This window comes from Petaurus breviceps, unplaced genomic scaffold, assembly GCF_028583685.1.
Source record: "Petaurus breviceps papuanus isolate PSGF00001 unplaced genomic scaffold, PetGlider_PUasm1.0 90895, whole genome shotgun sequence".
NCBI classification, from domain to species: domain Eukaryota; kingdom Metazoa; phylum Chordata; class Mammalia; order Diprotodontia; family Petauridae; genus Petaurus; species Petaurus breviceps.
The window spans coordinates 23,070,040-23,088,184 of record NW_027187372.1 but is presented as its reverse complement, the minus strand read 5'-3'; the positions used below and the strand labels follow the sequence as shown (position 1 = coordinate 23,088,184).

General features: G+C 38.0%; 1 protein-coding gene and 1 long non-coding RNA gene across 3 annotated transcripts in view; one reads left to right on the top strand and one right to left on the bottom strand.

The window, feature by feature from the left end:
- Positions 1 to 18,145, bottom strand: part of LOC138151054 (uncharacterized) — a 111,092-nt gene that overhangs the window by 22,416 nt on the left and 70,531 nt on the right. Inside the window, exons 3-4 of the long non-coding RNA XR_011165725.1 lie at positions 1,979 to 2,047; positions 152 to 357 (exon numbers count right to left, since the gene is read on the bottom strand). This is a non-coding gene — a long non-coding RNA (uncharacterized lncRNA). The remainder of the gene's footprint in view (positions 1 to 151; positions 358 to 1,978; positions 2,048 to 18,145) is intronic.
- ATP6V1G3 (ATPase H+ transporting V1 subunit G3) overlaps positions 1 to 18,145 on the top strand; it is a 195,288-nt gene that overhangs the window by 126,645 nt on the left and 50,498 nt on the right. The window lies entirely within an intron of this gene.

Genomic DNA, 18,145 nt, shown 5'->3' with positions numbered 1-18,145 from the left:
AGTTTTAAAGAATACTTAGGAGGAAAAATAAGCAAAAGCATATGGACAAGGACCACTTTGTGATTAGAGTATTCACAAATCCTGATGTGTTCTTCTTAGGTTAGAGCAAGCAACCGAAAACATCATTCTGTTTATAAAGTGGTGTTTCTACCTTGGTAAGCTTGTATTCTGTATCTCCTCCTCTGCTTCTCCTCCTCTTCCTCTTCTTCCTCTTTTCCTCCTCCTCCTCCTTTTTCTCCTTCTCCTTCCCCCTTCTTCTCCCAAGGATATAATAGATGAAGCTTCACATTTTCAGGAAAGGTTTTGAAGTATATTTGAAGCATAATAATTATCACAGAATTCCGAAGGATTTCTTCCCTATCAAATGAGATAATCCACAAAATTGTTTTGTAAGCCACAAAGTATTAGATACATGTTAGTTACTTTTACCTGAAATAATTTCAGCAGTCCTAAGAGATAATCAAACATACATACCTAGACACACACACATACTTCATACAAACAAAAATTTAGTTCTATCTAGTCATTTCTTCTCAGGACTTTTACTCTGATGTGTAACTATTACTCAAACTAAATAAAAATACTTTCACCAAAAAAATAATATAAAAGGCAAGAGTTTTAAATTTTAATAGTATAAATGTGTTAGTGTTACTTTACCTTTGTACATAATGGGGTGTGTTTTCTATAAATATGTCCTGTATGTTCTTAATTGAGGAACTAACATAATGGAGAGAGTGTTTGACCTGGAGTCTGGAAGAACTGGATCTCAAGTTTTCACCTGACATCAGCTGTATGACCAAGGCATGCCATTTAATTTCTCTGAGCCATAGACAGATAATTCTCTAAGATCCTAAGTCATAGAAGAGTTGTGATCTGATTTTCATTTGGAAAAACAAAATCACAAATCCTTGAAATATTGATATATACATGCATACAAATATGTATATATATATATACATATATGCATACACTCATATGTTTATGTATTGAGTCAAGTTTTTTAGAACTTGCCTCTGGTGATTTCAGAGATGGATGGATTTTTCCTCTATAACTACTCTTAAAGACCATCTAATAAGCTTACTACAACAGAAAGATCACTATTTCTAGAGTCAGAAGGGTGGGGTTCAAATCCTACATCTGATGTTAACTTACTGTATGACCCTGAACAGATTTCCTCACCTTCTGAGCTTCAGTTCCCTCATCTGAAAAATGAGATGGTTGGACTTAATGGGCTCTAAGATTGTAGTTTTTGATTGGGTGACACAGGCACACTGAGACACTAGACATGACCTTGAATTACTGACCAATGACTAGGAGGCTCTGAGCTAATTAATAAGTGCACTTTGGTTGAAAACATCAATTCCCAATAACTATGTAAGTAGTTCTATTGAACAAAGAATATAGTAGTATATAGTGAGTACAGGCATCAAGGACAGGCAGGTCATCGGGCTCCACCCCATTTGGCCAGGGCGGGTGTCTGTTTCACATAGATGAATCCAACCACACCCCAGCTGTAGCATATTAAACTCCTACTTCACTTTCCACTCCACCACCTCAGCTTCCTCTCCACTTTTTCAGCCGACACCCATTTCTTGCTGTGTTAAGAAGGAAAGAAAAGGCTTTCCTTAGTTCCTCCTCCTAATACGCCATTTAGCATAAGTTTCTAGTGATCCTCTCTAGTGTCCCCCACAAGACTTACATTTATAATCTACAACTCTTTGAGACTTCTAATTTCTATAGTAGATATTACATAAACTGTATAGGAAACATGAGAGTCAAATGGCTGATGGTGGTTGATACTGGGAATCCTGAGCACATAACTTTCAAGTTCACTATTCCAGGGAATAGAAAAATAAATAGAATGAAAACAGAACCAGACTAGTTAAAATGTTTCTGCACCTGCCCCTATCCCCAGTTGTTACTCTCCTTTTATCCCCCTTCCCTGTACTCTACCCCTCCCACAAACACACATACACACCTGTTCTCTAGAAGATGCTGGGCTAATCCATTATGGTGGGCTTCGACCTCCTACAGAAGTGAAATCCCACTAAAATGAAAAAGAGAATTCTAGATTTGCTCTTTGGATCAGATCAAGTTGAGAACCTTTCCTTTGTCCTCGGGGTGTCTTCCACCCAGACTCTCTTTTCTTTCAGGTGTCAGATTAAGTTAGGGCCCCTTCTTTCAGCCCATACATTATCCTTTACCAAAGATACCAGATTCTCACCTTCTTCTATAATCAGTTTTGATTGAAACCTTTTCCTTAGGAGGAGAGAGAAGAAAGAAAGGTTTTTCTTTAATTTGACATTAAGTCGTAGGTTATCTCTCCTCTGATTGAACAGTAGTTAAGGTATTTTCCTTGGTGGGAGGGGGTGTATTGGTAGGAAAGAGGAACTTTTGAAGATTTCTTTTTCTTCACAACCTGGGAGTTCTTTCTTCCTTGTCGTTGAGCTTACCTCCCCACCCCCCATCCCCCAACTGGGGTTTTGTTTAGTTTTGTCTTAGTTCTTAGTCTTTCACTTTCACTTCTGACAATCATGGGGATCTGGATCATATTTACAACTTGGGGGGCGTGGGGGTTAAGTGGTACTACAGTTGTTTGTGGCGTCAAACTCAAATAGAAAGAGATTCCTACAGGCCTCATATTGGCTTAGAAAACCACAAATTAACAATTTTGTAGATAGTTTTCAATTATGTTTTAATCTGTTTGGGGCCAAACTCAAGAGTTGTTCCCCCACCCCAGCCCAGCAAATTTGAGACCTCTGGTTAAGTGGTAGCAGAGAGATGAGCTATAAGGTTTTCTTATTTTTAACCACCTTATTCCCTTCATGGGTAGTCTAAGTCAATATGGCAAAAAGGACAATGTTACCCAAACTAATTTAAATGTACATTGACATATCCATAAAACTACTAATAATTACTTTGTAGAATTGGAAAAAATAATAATTAAACTCATATGGAGGCAAAAAAAAGGTGGAGAATATGAAGGGAAATAATGAAAAAGTGGTAAGTAGGCCTAGCACTATCAGATCCCAAATTGTGCTGCAAAATAATATTTCTCAAAACAATTCAGTATTAGTTAAAAATAGAAAGATTGATTAGTGGAACAGATTAGGTACTCAACATACAGAAGCAAACAACATGAGTAACCTAGTGTTTAATAAACACAAAGTCTGCTGCTACTGGAATAAGGACTGACTATTAAAAAAAATTCTGCTGGAAAAATTGGAATGCTGTCTGGAATGAATTAGATTTAGGTCAACACCTTGCATCTCAAACCAAGATAAGCTCCAAATGCATATGTGACCTAGATGCAAAAGGTCATGTCATAGACAAATTGGAGAAAGCAGTAAAAATATTTTGCAGAAACTTTCTAATTTTCAAAGAAATTGATTTAAATTTATAAGAAGCGAGCCATTTTCTAATGAGGACATGGAAAGATAGTTCTCAAGGGAAGAAAGCCAAATGATAGTTATATAAAAAAAAGTTTCAAATTGCTAATAATTGGAGAAATACAAATTAAAGCAACTCTGATTTTCTACTTCACATACATCAGACTGCTAAAGATGGCAAAAAGGAAAAAGAAAATTACAGAGGGGCTGTGGGAAAACAGGAACATTGATGCTCTTGTGAATGACGGGTCTGTGAAAAGATTCAAGCATTCTAGAATGCAATTTGGAAGTATATACAAAAAGTTACTAAATAGTTTGAAATAGCTATATCACTGTTAGACTTATGTCCCAAAGAAGTAAGAGAAAGATGTAAAAGTTCTTTATGCACCAAAAATACCTCTTTTTAAAGAGGCATAAAACTGGAAACTAAAGGGATAACCTATAAAGAGACAGTTAAGTAATGCAATATGCAGAGTGGTACACCTGGAATCAGGAAGACCTGAGTTCAAATCTAACTTCAGACACTTAATGGTAGTGTGATCCTAAGCAAATCACTTAAATTCTGTCTGCCTCAGTTTCCTTAACTGTAAAGTGGAGATATTAGCACCTATCTTTCAGTGTTGTTGTGAGGAACAAAATATAAAGTACTTAGCACAGTACCTTGTGCATAACAGGAACTTATCAAAAATGCTTGTTTTCCCCTCCCCACCCAACCCACTTGCCCATCAATTGAGGAATGGTTGAATAAATGGTTCTACTTGTACGTAATGGAATATTCTTGTGCTGTAAGAAACAAGGGAAAAAAAAGTTCCAAAGATGCATGAAAAGACTTCTATGAACTGATGCAAAATGAAGTGATCAGAACCAGGTCAAAAATTTATACTATAATATCAATACTATAAAAATGAATCATTTTAAAGACACAAGCTGGTAAAGAAGTAGGGTAGGGCAATGCATATCTGTTGAGGGCAGAGGACACTTGATAGGGTCATCCATGATTTCCCCCAGCTCAGTTGATGAAATTACCAAAGATGGGGAACATAATTGGGACAACAGGAGACTGAGGTCTTAAATGAAGAATATAGAATGACTTATACCTTGTTTTCCTTTTCCCTTTGTAGTTCTCTAACAAAAAATGGTGAAATTAGAGGGCAGCTAGTCATTGGATGGCTAAGAATCACTCATGGATCTATTAGCTCTTTGAAAAGTGAGATCCCCTTTTCAGAGGCTAACTCTGAGAGGGATGATCTCTGGCATCAGAGAAGAGAACTTTATATGAAAGAAAACTACTCTTAAGATGGATTCAGCCTTCACCTGCCAAATAAGGGTTAAAAGAAGCAAAAATTTCTCCCCCTTTTCTTTTTGAACAAAAGTCCTCACAGTAGAGACTTCAACCTGATCATCTTACTTCTGAGAGTGTGTTATGGTTATGGGATTTAAAGATCTTCCATGCCCCTTGAATTTGCGGACATAGCAGGAAGGGGTGGAGCAAGAGGAAGTGGAAGCCAAACTGGAGTGCGTGCCATGACTGAAAGCCTGGTGGGGGCAGAAGATGCGGTGGCAGCAGCAGTAGCAGCAGTGGTAGTGGTGGCAGAGCAAACTCTTTCCCTTTTTGAGCCAGTCAGAATTTCTGCTAAGGACTCCTGATGAGGACTGCTAGGCATGGGAACTTCAGGGGGCCAGAGCTTCTGGGAACACTCTTTGTGGACACTGAGCAGTTGCTGTGAGTGGGGAGAGGTGGATCTTTGCCTGAGGTAGCCTGTTCTGTTTTGAAGGCTTGAGAATGTGGGTGTTTACTACATTAATTACGTGCATCAACTTCATAACTACTGTGATGGCTTTGACTTTCTGATTGTGGGACTCTGTTTTCTGGTATTTGAATAAATGTTCTAGCTTTATTCCCCATGTAGAGAGCCTGGTATATTTTGTGATTAATAATCATATCAGCATATTTATAGTTACTGTAGGCATTGTGAATATTGCATTTGATACAGAGTGTTGCCCGCACTGGAGAGGCAATATGGCCTCTCATACAGCAAATCTTTAATAGATGCTTTTTTTACTTGAAGTGAATTGTACTTTCATATTATCACTGCAGAAACTGAGTCTCAGAGAGATTAATGACTTCATAGTAACACAGCTAGTAAGTTTTAGATAAGTCTGGATTTAAATCTAGGTCTTTTTTTTAAACCTCAAATCAAAAGAAAACTAATGAAATTAGATGCGTAGGTATAGGTATCTGTTTGACAGGCAGCATGGTATAGTGAGTAGAGAGGCAATCTTAGATTCAAAAAGACTTGGGTTCAAGGCAAGTCAATCTCTAACAAATATTGACTTATAAAAATAAGTAAGTCCTATTGCCTAGAAATGACTATAAAAAAGTTATAGTTTATGAATAAAATCAAATATTAATACATTTTAAGAAGTGAAGAATACAGGATAATATGAGATTTCTATGAACTGATAAAAATAAACAGAATCAGTAATATAATATACATAAGTACAACAATTTACATTAAAGAAGAACAATAACAATCAAAACTGCTTGTGAAATTATATCGTTTGATCCTAATGAAAAGATACAGGAGTGTACCTGGAGTAGTGAAGTAGCACAGTAGATGGAGTGTCAAGCCTGGAGTCAGGAAAACCTGAGTTCAAATCTTGCCTCAGACACTTACTAGCTATGTGACCCTGGGCAAGTCTCTGTTTGCCTCAGTTTACCCATCTGTAAAACGGGGATAATAATAGTGCCTATCTCACAAGGCTGTTTGGGAGGATCAAGTGAGATAATAATTATAAAGGGCTTAGCAATATTTCCTGGCACATAATTAATGCTGTATAAGTGTTAGTTATGGTAATGGTAAAAAACAAAAATAAAATTTGGTATTTTTATTATTTTCCTCCTTTTCTTGTCAGTGTGGGGAGGAATTATTGGAGTGGAACATTATATAATGTCAGACTCGGTTGATCTGTTGGTCAGTTTTGGTGAACTAGATTATTTTTTCTGTTTTTATTCTTATAAAAAATAAGAGATGAGTCACACAGAAAAGGGAAGGAAAAAGGAGTGAGAGAAATATATAGAGAAATGTATGTGATATGAGAACAAAGGTTAGCAAAGAAAATTTTAAAAGGAAGGAAAATGGGCAAGTCACTCAATCTCTCCACATCTCCAGACAACTCTCTGCTACTCTAAGTTGCATAATAATTGTAGATCTACATTGGTAGAGGGAATTTCTTCACAGAACTTTGTACCTAATAAAATCACAGGCCTAAAGATAGAAAAAAGTATCAATTCTAATATATTAATTATAAAGTAAACATTCTTCTTTTGACATATCAGTTAAATAGTCATGAGACTGGGGAACATGTTGCCCTCTAGATCCTCAAGTGTGACCCTTTGACTGAATCCAAATTGCAAGTTTAAGGACCTAGAGGGTCACCTGTGGCCTTGAGGTCGCAGGTTCCCAACCCCTGGAAGAGATAAAGCAGAGAATATTTTCTATCAATATTGTACATTGTAGTATCCATTCTCCAAATAACCACTAACAGAGACACAGCTGCACGACGAAGTATATCCAGATATATTGTTAGTAGTGACTGCAATCATCACAGAGCATGGCCTGAGAATCTTCAATGTGCCAGGTAGAAGGAGAATTCTATCTTGGGAAGCATTTAGGATGCTCTAGGTTTGACGGGTTTTGTCTGGCGATCACTAATCCAGAAAACAAAAAGAAAGCTTTTGAAGGTCTAGCACTGAGACATTTAGTTCATAGGAGCCAGGACCTCCCTGGCACATGTTCTGATTGGATTCAAGTCTGAAGATTCCTGCCTCCAATTACTGCCTTTAGCATAATTAAAGGCCTCTTCTTGAACTTTTCAGTTTATCAAGTGACTCATCCCCAAATCTTAAGAATTAGAGTAAATTAGATTATGATTCATAAATCTAGAGGATTGCTGAAAGGTGGGAAGTAGAAAAGTACTCAATGTTCAATATACAGTATGAATCAGGTGCAGGTCAGGTAATTTATTCCCATACAAAAAAGGAATGACAATCATAAAAGAATCACAGCACACATTAACAGATGACTTAGAGGAAAATCCAGTCATTTAACCCAGAACTACTGCTATAATCTGCTGGCAGGCTAATAGTTAAACATCAGAAGTTTCTCAAGACTGATAATTGGGTATTTTACATTCCATCTGGGCAGGACATTGTCTTTTCAGTTCTGCTAGGAAATGGCTAGTTTTGGGTCGGTCCTCTTCTTTGTCAGTGTAGAAACTCCCTCCGCTTTCAACCTCACCCTCACCCCCCAACAAATCTGGGACATGTCACCCTCACAAATACCCATCAGATATTTTTTGAACTTGTAAGGTTGGTTCCAGTCATATGTGTGTGTACATATATGTATGTTTATCCATATATTATCTATATACATATTTACACACATATGTGTGTATGTATATATAGTCCTGTTCCTAAGATGATAATAATAGTTAATGATGGAATCCTAATAAAGCTGCCCCTACCCAATATTCTAACTTCCTTATAGGCCCCACTGAACAGCAGGCCCACTGCCCCTACCTAGCCACTGACCCCTCACCCCCACTCAATATCCTAGTTTCTTCCTATATGCTTTACTGCTCACTAGAACAACAGGTGTGTCCACAAACTCAAATTTCTCACAGAACAACAGGTGTGTGCAGGTGACGGGATCCTAGCCACTGCGTACTAGCTAGCCACAGCCCCCAGACCCATTCTTCATATTTCCCACAGGAACAGTAGGTATGTCCATGCACTCAACCACAACCACATCCATCTCATCTCAGACAGTACCACAGTACGCAGCCCATAAGAAAGCAGCACCACCAGGATGCCCAAGAAGGATGTATCGGATCCAAAAACAATAGATGGGACTTTCCCTAAGTAGGCACCTTTGCAGTAATAGCAAAGAACTGACCTAGAGTGAACTTATGACATAGAGAGGCTTATTATAATATCATCATACATACACCCCAATGGGTCTTTCTATATGCACTGTGGATAATCCCATGCACAGTTTACTGTGTCTGGGACCTCTCCCAATTACCTAATCCCTTAACAAGCCCCTCCTGCCTCTTTAATATTCATGATTTCTCTTATGTAATTCCATCTTTACCCTTTAAAATCCATCTTGCTTTCTCTGAAGTTGCTGGTTTCTCTTGGAACTTAACCTGCTTCATGAGAGGTGTCAATCTTAATAAATGCCTATACTTGGATTAGAGGTAGTCTTACTCAATTCTTTGAGACGGTTCCACCTCATGAAACTGCAACAGTTTTTGGCGTCCCTGGGTGGTCAGAGTCTAAACTGCAACTGTTAATAATAGCTAAAATTTATATGGCATTTACTGTGTACCAAAAATTGTACTGTGTTTTACAAATATGATCTAATTTGATCCTCACAATAACCATAGGAGCTTGTGACAACCTCCTATTTTGCAGAAGAGGAAACTCAGGCAAAGATTTTATGACTTGCCCAGGGTCACAAAACAAGTCAGTGTCTGAGGTCACATTTGAACTCAGGTCTGCCTGGCTCTAGGACTAGCACTCTATTTACTCTATTCACCTTGTAGCAAGTCAGATATTTGCTTGCTTAAGATTAGGAAAAGGGGCGGCTAGGTGGTGCAGTGAATAGAGCACCGGCCCTGAAGTCAGGAGGACCTGAGTTCAAATCTGGCCTCAGACACTTAACACAAAAACTAGCTATGTGACCTTGAGCAAGTCCCCAATTGCCCTCCAAAATAAAAAGCAAAAAAAAAAAAAAAAAAGATTAGGAAAGAATACACACACAGGGGGCAAAAGCAGCCAAAGGCTCCAGAGTCATGTTTCTAAGTGGGCTAGGTCATCACAGTGGGGAGCGGTGGTACAGGACTCATCCATCTCCACACCTGATTGAAGTCACATATTACTATCTGAGAATCACAGTCAAGAAGTGGTAAGGTCATGAACTACTCCCTTTTTCATATGCATTAAATCATCAGTTCTTCTGCTCAGAAGCTTATTAGTGAGCTCTATCTTCTAACAGGCAGCTAGCTACAGGGGATAGAGCACCAGGCCTGGAGTCAAGAATACATCTTCCTGAGTTCAAATCTGGCCTCAGACACTTACTAGTTGGGTGACCCTGGTCAAGTCACTTAACCCTGTTTACCTCAGTTTCTTATCTGTAAAATGAGCTAGGGAAGGAAAAGGCAAACCACTCCAGCCTCTTTGCCAAGAAAACCCCAAGAAGAGTCAGACATAACTGAAATAACCCAACACACACACACACACACACACACACACACTTATCAATGAGTCATATCTGACCCAAAATAGAGTCTAAAACTTCTACGCAGTTGACTAGAACCAGGAAGGGGATACCGACAATGTTCTGTGGGATGTTCATGTTACCTAAGAATTTACAGTGTGGTACAGTGAAAAGATTGTTAGATTTGAGGCCAGAATAACTGAGTTCAAATCCTCATTCTGGATGACTTTGGAAAATCCAATTACCCAATCTGGTAATCAGTTTCCCCATTTATAATATGAGTGATTCGGACAAGATGGCTTCTCAGGTCTCTCTAAAACTATACATGAACCCCCTCTGCTTAGAGAAGACATGATTGTCTCATCTGTTCATAGAGTTTCACTTTTTGAAGGAGGCAGATATCAAAAATTGCAAGAGCAAATACAAACAGACCAAAGATGATAAAGTCAGAGCAACAGTTAGATCTTTCCATTAGCCTGAGAAATCCTCCTATGAGCAATAAGGGACAGAGAATTGGAGCAGGGACAGGCTAGCAGAAGTCGTCCAACAAGAAAGGGAAGTTGCACAACTGGGGACATTTTTTTTTCCTGAAGTGATCAACATTGTATGATGTGGTTTTTAGTAGAGAGATAGATAAGAAATATAGAAATTGGTCACTGGGTAATAGCTTACTCTAAAGAATCCCCAAGCTAATAAATGATTTATCTTTTTACATGCCCCCCAAAGTATTTTTGAAAGGGCAGGCAAAGAAATAAATATCAGATTTAGAAGTTACTTATGGAAATATAATGAGGAGGCCTTACCCTTTCACTGGTTAGGATTTCTAGCCTAAGGAAACTCCTTACAGTGTATGAAAAAGTGGTTTAAATGGTAAAACTTTAAAATAAACTAATACTTTACAAGATTATAATTATAAAGAAGCAACTGTGATGGAAGGAACTGCAGATTTGGAGTTATCAGAGCTTTCTGACCTTACTAGCTCTGTGGTCCCTGGGCAAGTGGGACCATAAAAGATAACTTTTCATCTGCTTCTAAAGGAGATGATACCTGGAGTGTCTAGTTCATACAGTTATTCAGAGGATCAAATAATATAAAGGCCTCCTTTCTAAAAAAGAAATATAGGGGTGGCTAAGTGGTACAGTGAATAGAGCACTGGCCCTGGAGTCAGAAAGACCTGAGTTCAAATTTGGTCTCAGACACTTAACACTTACTATCCATGTGACCTTGGGGAAGTCACTTAGTTCCAATTGCCCTGCCCTCTAAAAAAAAGCAAATAAAATCAAATAAAAAATAAATACAGTTGTTATCGTTTTTAAAGAAGGATAGACACACACATATTTAATATCTCCACATTTAAAAATGTAAATCTCATTCTGTATCTCTAATCAATCACCTCTCTACCAAGAAGTGAAAAACATGCTTATTCATCATTCTTCTGGAGTTATACTCAATCCCTCAATTGATCAAAGATTTTAAGTCTTTCAAAGTCATTTTATTTTATAATGTTGTAGTTATTGTCTTGGGCATTTAGGTGATTCAGTGGATAGAGTGCTGAGCCTCCGAAAGACTCATCTTTCTGAGTTCAAATCTGGCCTCAGATATTTACTACTGGGTGACCCTGGGCACGTCACTTGACCCTGTTTACCTCAGTTTCCTCATCTGTAAAATGATCTAGAGAAGGAAATGGCAAACCATTCTAGTATCTTTGCCAAGAAAACACCAAATAGGATCATGAAGAGTCAGACACAACTAAAAACAACTGAACATCAACAGTCATTATATTTTTTCCCTGAATCTGCTCACTTCATTCTGTACCATTTCATAAAAGCCTTCAGAGAGTTCTCTGAATCCATCCCTTATAGTGTAATAACATTTCATTTTAGTCATATACTATAATTTGATTAGTCATTCCCCAATTTTTGGACAGTCATTTTTCCCAGTTCTTTACTACAATATAAAGTATTAACATAAACATTTTTTGTACATATGGGTCCTAACATATCTGAGGCTTTGAGAGAGGCCTTAGGTCAGTCTACCCAGAGTCACAGACAGTATGTGTCACTAGAGTTGGAACATGAACCCAGGACATCTTAACTCCAAAGCTGATTGTCTATCCACTATACTATACAACTTCTATTATTTTAAGAAGTGTCTTGGGCAAATTGTGAGCCTTTTCACTTTTAAAAGGGAGAGTCAGAGAGTTTCATTGGCTTGGCAAAGGTCACCTAGCCATTAAAGAGAGAAACAATTGGAACTGAAGACCTCCAGAGCATGTACTCATCAACCCAAGAAAAATATTTTTATAAGATGGGATAAGTCTAAAAGAGAGGTCTAGCAAAATGCTTACAAAAATGGGGAAGAGATTGCCTTCATTTGGGGAAAGACATCATGGCAGAGGTATCACCCAAACTGAACCTTGAAGAAAGAGGACTTCAAAAGACATTTGTGCAAGGAGTGAATTCTATGCTTCTACAGATACCTCAATATGGGAAAAGGCACAATGGTATTGGAGAACAGGAAGTTATTTTGATTGGTTAGACCACAGAATACATGAAGAACAATATTTTGTAATAAAGCTAGAAAATAAGATTGGAACCAGATTGTGAATGAACTTAAATACCACACTGACGATTTATATTTTATCCTTAAGTTGATAGGGAATTGTTTTTGAGCAAGGAAATGACATAGTAAATCTCATGCATTAGGAAGCAATTATTCAGTCAGTATTTCTAAAGGACCTACTATATTCCCACTAATTTCTGTGGATACAAAGACCAAGCGAAACAGTTCCTGACCTCAAGGAGCTTCTATTCCAATGGAAAAAACTACATGCATATTCATAAGAATATACAAAACAAATACAGAGCGGATGATACAAAATAATTTTGGAGAGGAAGTTGAGCTGAGGCTTGAGGCAGAAGAGATCCAAGAGAGGGAGGCAAGAAGTAGTCTACTGCAAGCATGACAGGTAGCCCTTGCAAAGCCAAGGAGTTGGGAGATAGGAGGAACATGAAGGACAGTTTGACCAGGTTGCAGGATGTGTGGAGATAAATGTGTAGTAAGGTGGGGAAGGTCAGTTAAGGACAAGTCGTGAAGAGTTTTCATTACCAGTGGTGTTTTTTTGTCATGAAGGTACTAGGGAACCACTGAAATTCATTGGTAGGGGAGGTGATTTGATCAGACTCGCTCTTTACAAAAATCAATTTTGTAGCTGTAGGGAGGAAAGACTGAGATGAGAGAGATTAGGGACAAGGAGACCATTATAAGGTTATTGCAGTATTCTAGAAGAGAGATGTTGAGGGCTGGAACTACGCCATTGGCTGTGTTAGTACAGAGAAGGACATATCAGAAGTAAGAGAGATGTGCAGGTGAAAATGACAGCATTTAGCAACTTATTGTCTATGTGGAGTGAATATGAGCAAAGAGGTGAGCATGGCACTAACCTTGCAAACCTAGGTCGCTGACAAAACAGGGGTACCTTCTAGAAATATGGAAGTTCAAAAGAGATGTGTTTTAGAAAAAAAATATATAAGATTGAGAAGGTTGCTTTGGCAACTATGTCAAAGATAGAGTGAAGAAGGAAAAGACTGGAGCCTAGTTAGGATGACATTACTATAGTCGAGGAGAAAAGTAAAGAGTGGTAGTAGAGGTAGGAGTCAAAATGAAAGTGGAAAGAGAAATGAGAAGGCAGATCAACTGTGAGGGTTTAAGATGCTGCTGCTGATTTGCAGGTGGTTAAAGTGCTAGGCCTTCAGAGTTCTGTAGTCTAATTATGACTAGTATTCAGATTGAAGGGTTGGTCCACAGAAGGGCAAAAGAGTAGGTGAGGGACCTAGGAGAAAAAAGCATACAGTAGGCCGAGAGAATTAGGGGCAATGAGGACATGGTTATGTAAGGGGAAGTATGAGTAGAAATGAAACTGCAGAAAAAGGGAAATTATTAAAAATATACTGAACAGCTGCTAAATTTACAAATATATTTATTCAAAACATTAGTCATTAAGCTTTCAACTTTACGATAAGCAAAGATAAAAGGAATTTATCAACAATTAACAGAAACACCATCAAAATGCAAGGATTTTTTTAATCAGTCTTTTTTTAAAGTTCTAAATTAAAAAAGGAAATCAAATGCAAGTTCCTGAATATATAGTTTAGTCCCATACTTGTTTGTCTCTACAACCAAGGACACAAAGTGGGAGGAGACTGGGGGCGGGATTCAATATCTCGGATTGTATTTTTTTCTTTCTGGAGGGTAGGGATTATGGCTTTTTTTTATCGCCATATCTTTTTGCATAGTATTAGTCAGTCAATAAATATTTAGTGCCTACTATGTGCCAGGCACAAAATAAGACCAAAGATAGTCTCTGCCTTCAAGTAGCTTAAGAAGTCTAAAGGGGAGACAATACACAAACAACTATGTACAAACAAGCCATATATATATATATAGATATAGATATAGATATAGATATAGATATATAGATATATATATACACACACACACACACACACACAGGATAAATTGAAAATAATTAGCAGAAAGAATAAGGCAGCTAGGTGGCACAATGGATAGAGTGCTAGGCCTAGAGAAAGGAAAATGCATCTTCCTGAGTTCAAAACTGGCCTCAGATATCTACTATCTGTGTGACTCTGGACAAGTCACCTCACCCTGTTTGCCTCAGTTTCCTCATCTGTAAAATGAACCCCACAAGGGAATGGGAAGCCATTTCCCAGTATCTCTGCCAAGAATTCCCCAAAAGGGTCACAAAGAGTCAGATCGGACTAAAACACCTGAACAACAGCAGAGGGAATTAAGCAAAAAATTGAGCAGGGCATTAATTAAGCAACAATAGAATTAAGAGGCATCAAATGCAGCATGCCTTGTACACTGTTCATTCCATTGGCATCTTAGTGCTGTTTTTCTTTCTGTTGAAACTTTTGGGAGTCAAGAACATAAGACAAAAAAAATCTTATTTATTTTTGCATCTCTTTTTGTGGTATGCCTTGTAGGGCCTCAATAGTTTCCTATCATATTGAAGTAAATCACCAAATAACTAAAGCTAAGCTATGTCCCTAACTATGTGTTCTTAGACAAAACACTACACCTCAGTTTCCTCATTTGTAAAACAAGATGATTAGATTAGTTTATCTCTTTAACTGACATTACCACCATCATTAATAGCAACTGGTATTTGTATAACACTTGAAGATTTGCCAAGCAAAAAAAATGCTGCTTGCTGTGCACTAAGCAGGCAATTTCAATCTCCTCATATAAAAAATTCCTCCAACTGTAGGCATGTTGTAAAGATTGGTGACCAAATGCTCAAATTCTACTGTTACTATAACTCTTCAATGATTATTTTGTAAAATAGAAGAAATAGTTTGTTTCCACTTTGATAATATTGACATGTTCCAATCTTTTAGAAATGATGTTAGCGAATGTGATATTTAACACCTAATTGTACTTATTCAAGCAAGTTATATTTCATATGATATCAGGATCTTCATATCTTAAAATCAGTTAGTTGAACAGGACCTCAGAGGAGTACAAACTCTACCTAAAGCATGTATATACCATCTATAATATCCCTGACTAAAGAGAAATAAAGCAAATATATCCTTCAATTTAAAATTCCTTTTGAAATACAAAGTCAGTGAAGAAATAAAGTTGCATCAAGAGAGTCAGTGTGTCCAAAGATTTATCTCCAGAGTCCTGAGATCAAAGATTATAATTTTAGAGCTGAAGAGACATTCAAGCCATCCCATCCAACCCTCTTATTATACAAATGAGGAACTGGGGCCCACATAGGTTAAGCAATTTTCCCAAGATCGTACAATTGATACAGAACCAGAATTTGAATACAGATTTTATGACTTTCAGTCCAGCTTTCTTTCCATTACATACATTAGAAAAACCTGTCTTCTCATACAAACAGCTGTGTGACCTTCACCAAGTCATATAACCACTTAGTGCTCAAAGAAACGGCAGCTCTGCATAGATAGAACCTTATCAATAACTTCCTATCCCTATTGGCTATACCCTATTCCTGTGACAGCACAGGCCAATTCTCCCCAAATTTAAAAATAATAATAATAATTTAGTTCCCATTCACCTTGAAGCTTCAATTGCTACACCAACTTAATTTCAACCCATCTGCAATTTCCCCTTTCAGAGAATTGAGGTCATGTTGCTAAGTGGTAAGCTTTCAACAAACATTTGTAGTGGTCTCCAGGGACTAGGCCTCCTCTTGCTAATGTTTCTACCCCAGATGGAGGTGGTACCCTAGATGGGGCCCTTCAGACATCATTTGGTATTGAAGACTTAATTTAAGAAGAAATTCTATGCCCTATGAACTTCTGAATGAGGAATGCTCCTTGAATACAGGAGACACCCTTCCCAGGCGTCTGGAGAAGGACATTGCTTCTGAATCCTGGTACCCTGAGATAGAGAAAGACAGGATTCCTGAGCAGGTGAGGATATCTGTGGGCATGGGGTCAGGCTGGAGGAAGAGATAGAATCAAGTCTATCAAAAGAAGATTCCTATTCTGGCATTTCTTCATGAGAGCAGTGAGATGAGAAGAACTTGGTCTCTTTCTACCGTGAACACACAAGGATATGTCATATTAACCTGGGATTCAGGTGAATCAGAGTGTCTGTGACCTTCCATGAGGAAAAAAAAACATCTTTATTTTCACTAGCTTCTACCTGAAATTTAGCAATTACTCCCACAAAAAAACCACATTATTCTGAGAAGGAGCCTAGGTACCCAAAAGGTTAAGGACCCCTGCTCTAAAGGCTCCTTCCTATGTGCTGTTCAACAATAATATCCTATAATAGATCAGACCTTAAGATCAGTGCCTGACACTGTCTTGGAAAAGGAAGAGACAGTTAAGAGCTAGGGAGCCATGGCAGAGAATGAGTGAGACCTAATACTTAATTGTGGGGAGTCAGGAGGAGCAAAGGAGAGTGGTACCTGTCGCCACCTTCTGGGAACTACTCAAAACTGCACCATCTTGCAGGTAACTAAGATAGTTTCTTGGATAAAGAGACAGGTAAAAGCTGAATTTAAATCCCACCTTAGACATTTACTTTGTGCCTCAGCTTCCTGATCTATAAAATGAGTGGGTTGGGCTAGATAGCCTCTAAGATCCTTTTACTGCTTTAAATCTGTGATCCCAAGAACCTACTGGAGGTAGCTAGGTGATTCAATGGATAGAGGACTGGGCTTAAAGTCAGGAAGAAATGAGTTCAGATCTGGCCTCAGACACTTACTAGCTATATGCCTCTGGACATGTCATTTAACCTCTGTTCACCTTGATCCATTGGAGAAGGGAATGGCAAGTCATTCCAGAACCTTTGCCAAGAAAACCCTATGAAGAAGTATTGGTGTGCTATGGTCCATGGAGTCACAAAGAGTCAAACATGACTGAACGTCAATAACAATATGAACCTGCCTGATATGACAGTAACTGAGGTACCACTCTCCTTTTCACTTTGCTTAGTCTCTTATAAAGATCTTTCCATTGTTTTTATTAAGGGAGCAACTAGCTCCTTCAATACCCCTCAGCAGGGAAGCCGCAATGGCTGTTACTCATCTCTTCTTCCTTAGAGTCACAGGGGATGACATACAAGTGGTATTGCTGGCCAGAAGAAATGGACTTGATTGGCAGAGACTTGGGTTGAATTCAAATGAAACCAAATTCCTGTTATGAAAACACCAGAAATTGAAAATTCCTAATGAATGATTGTATAAGAGACTAAGCAAAGTGGATGTAGACAGTCTGTGCTATCCAAAGATTCTTGGTTAGTAGCTCTGAAAGTCCTCCGGATAATGCTGTGCACACAAGTCAAAAGAAAATTCTAGACCTAGTATGGAGCCAATCCTAAAAGCAACAAATGGCAGATGACCCAGAGAAAATTGTGAAACTTGAATCAGGTGTGTTCAAAGAAAGGGTTTTGCCAATTTGAACTGCTTGCCTGAAGAGCATAAACCACAGAGGGCCTGTGGAGTTGATGTGAGTGGTGTTCTCTTGGAAAGTGATCAAAATACCAAGAGCAGTAGTAATGGACTGCTTCACCCAATATACTCACAAACACCTATCCGAGCCAGAATCAGGGGCCTCCCAGGTGGCCAAAGTGTCTCATGCTATAGATTGCCAAAAAGATTTACTCAAATGTCAGTTGAGATTTTGAAAGCAAATTACTGAATATTTGACTTGGCTTTGGATAGATGGATAGATAGATGATAGATAGATAGATAGATAGATAGATAGATAGATAGATAGATAGATAGATAGATAGATAGATAGATGATAGATACATAGATAGATACATAGATAGATACATAGATACATAGATAGATACATAGATACATAGATAGGTAGGTAGACAGACAGACAGATAGATAGATAGGTACATAGATAGGTAAGTAGATAGATAGATAGATAGATAGATAGATAGATAGATAGATAGATA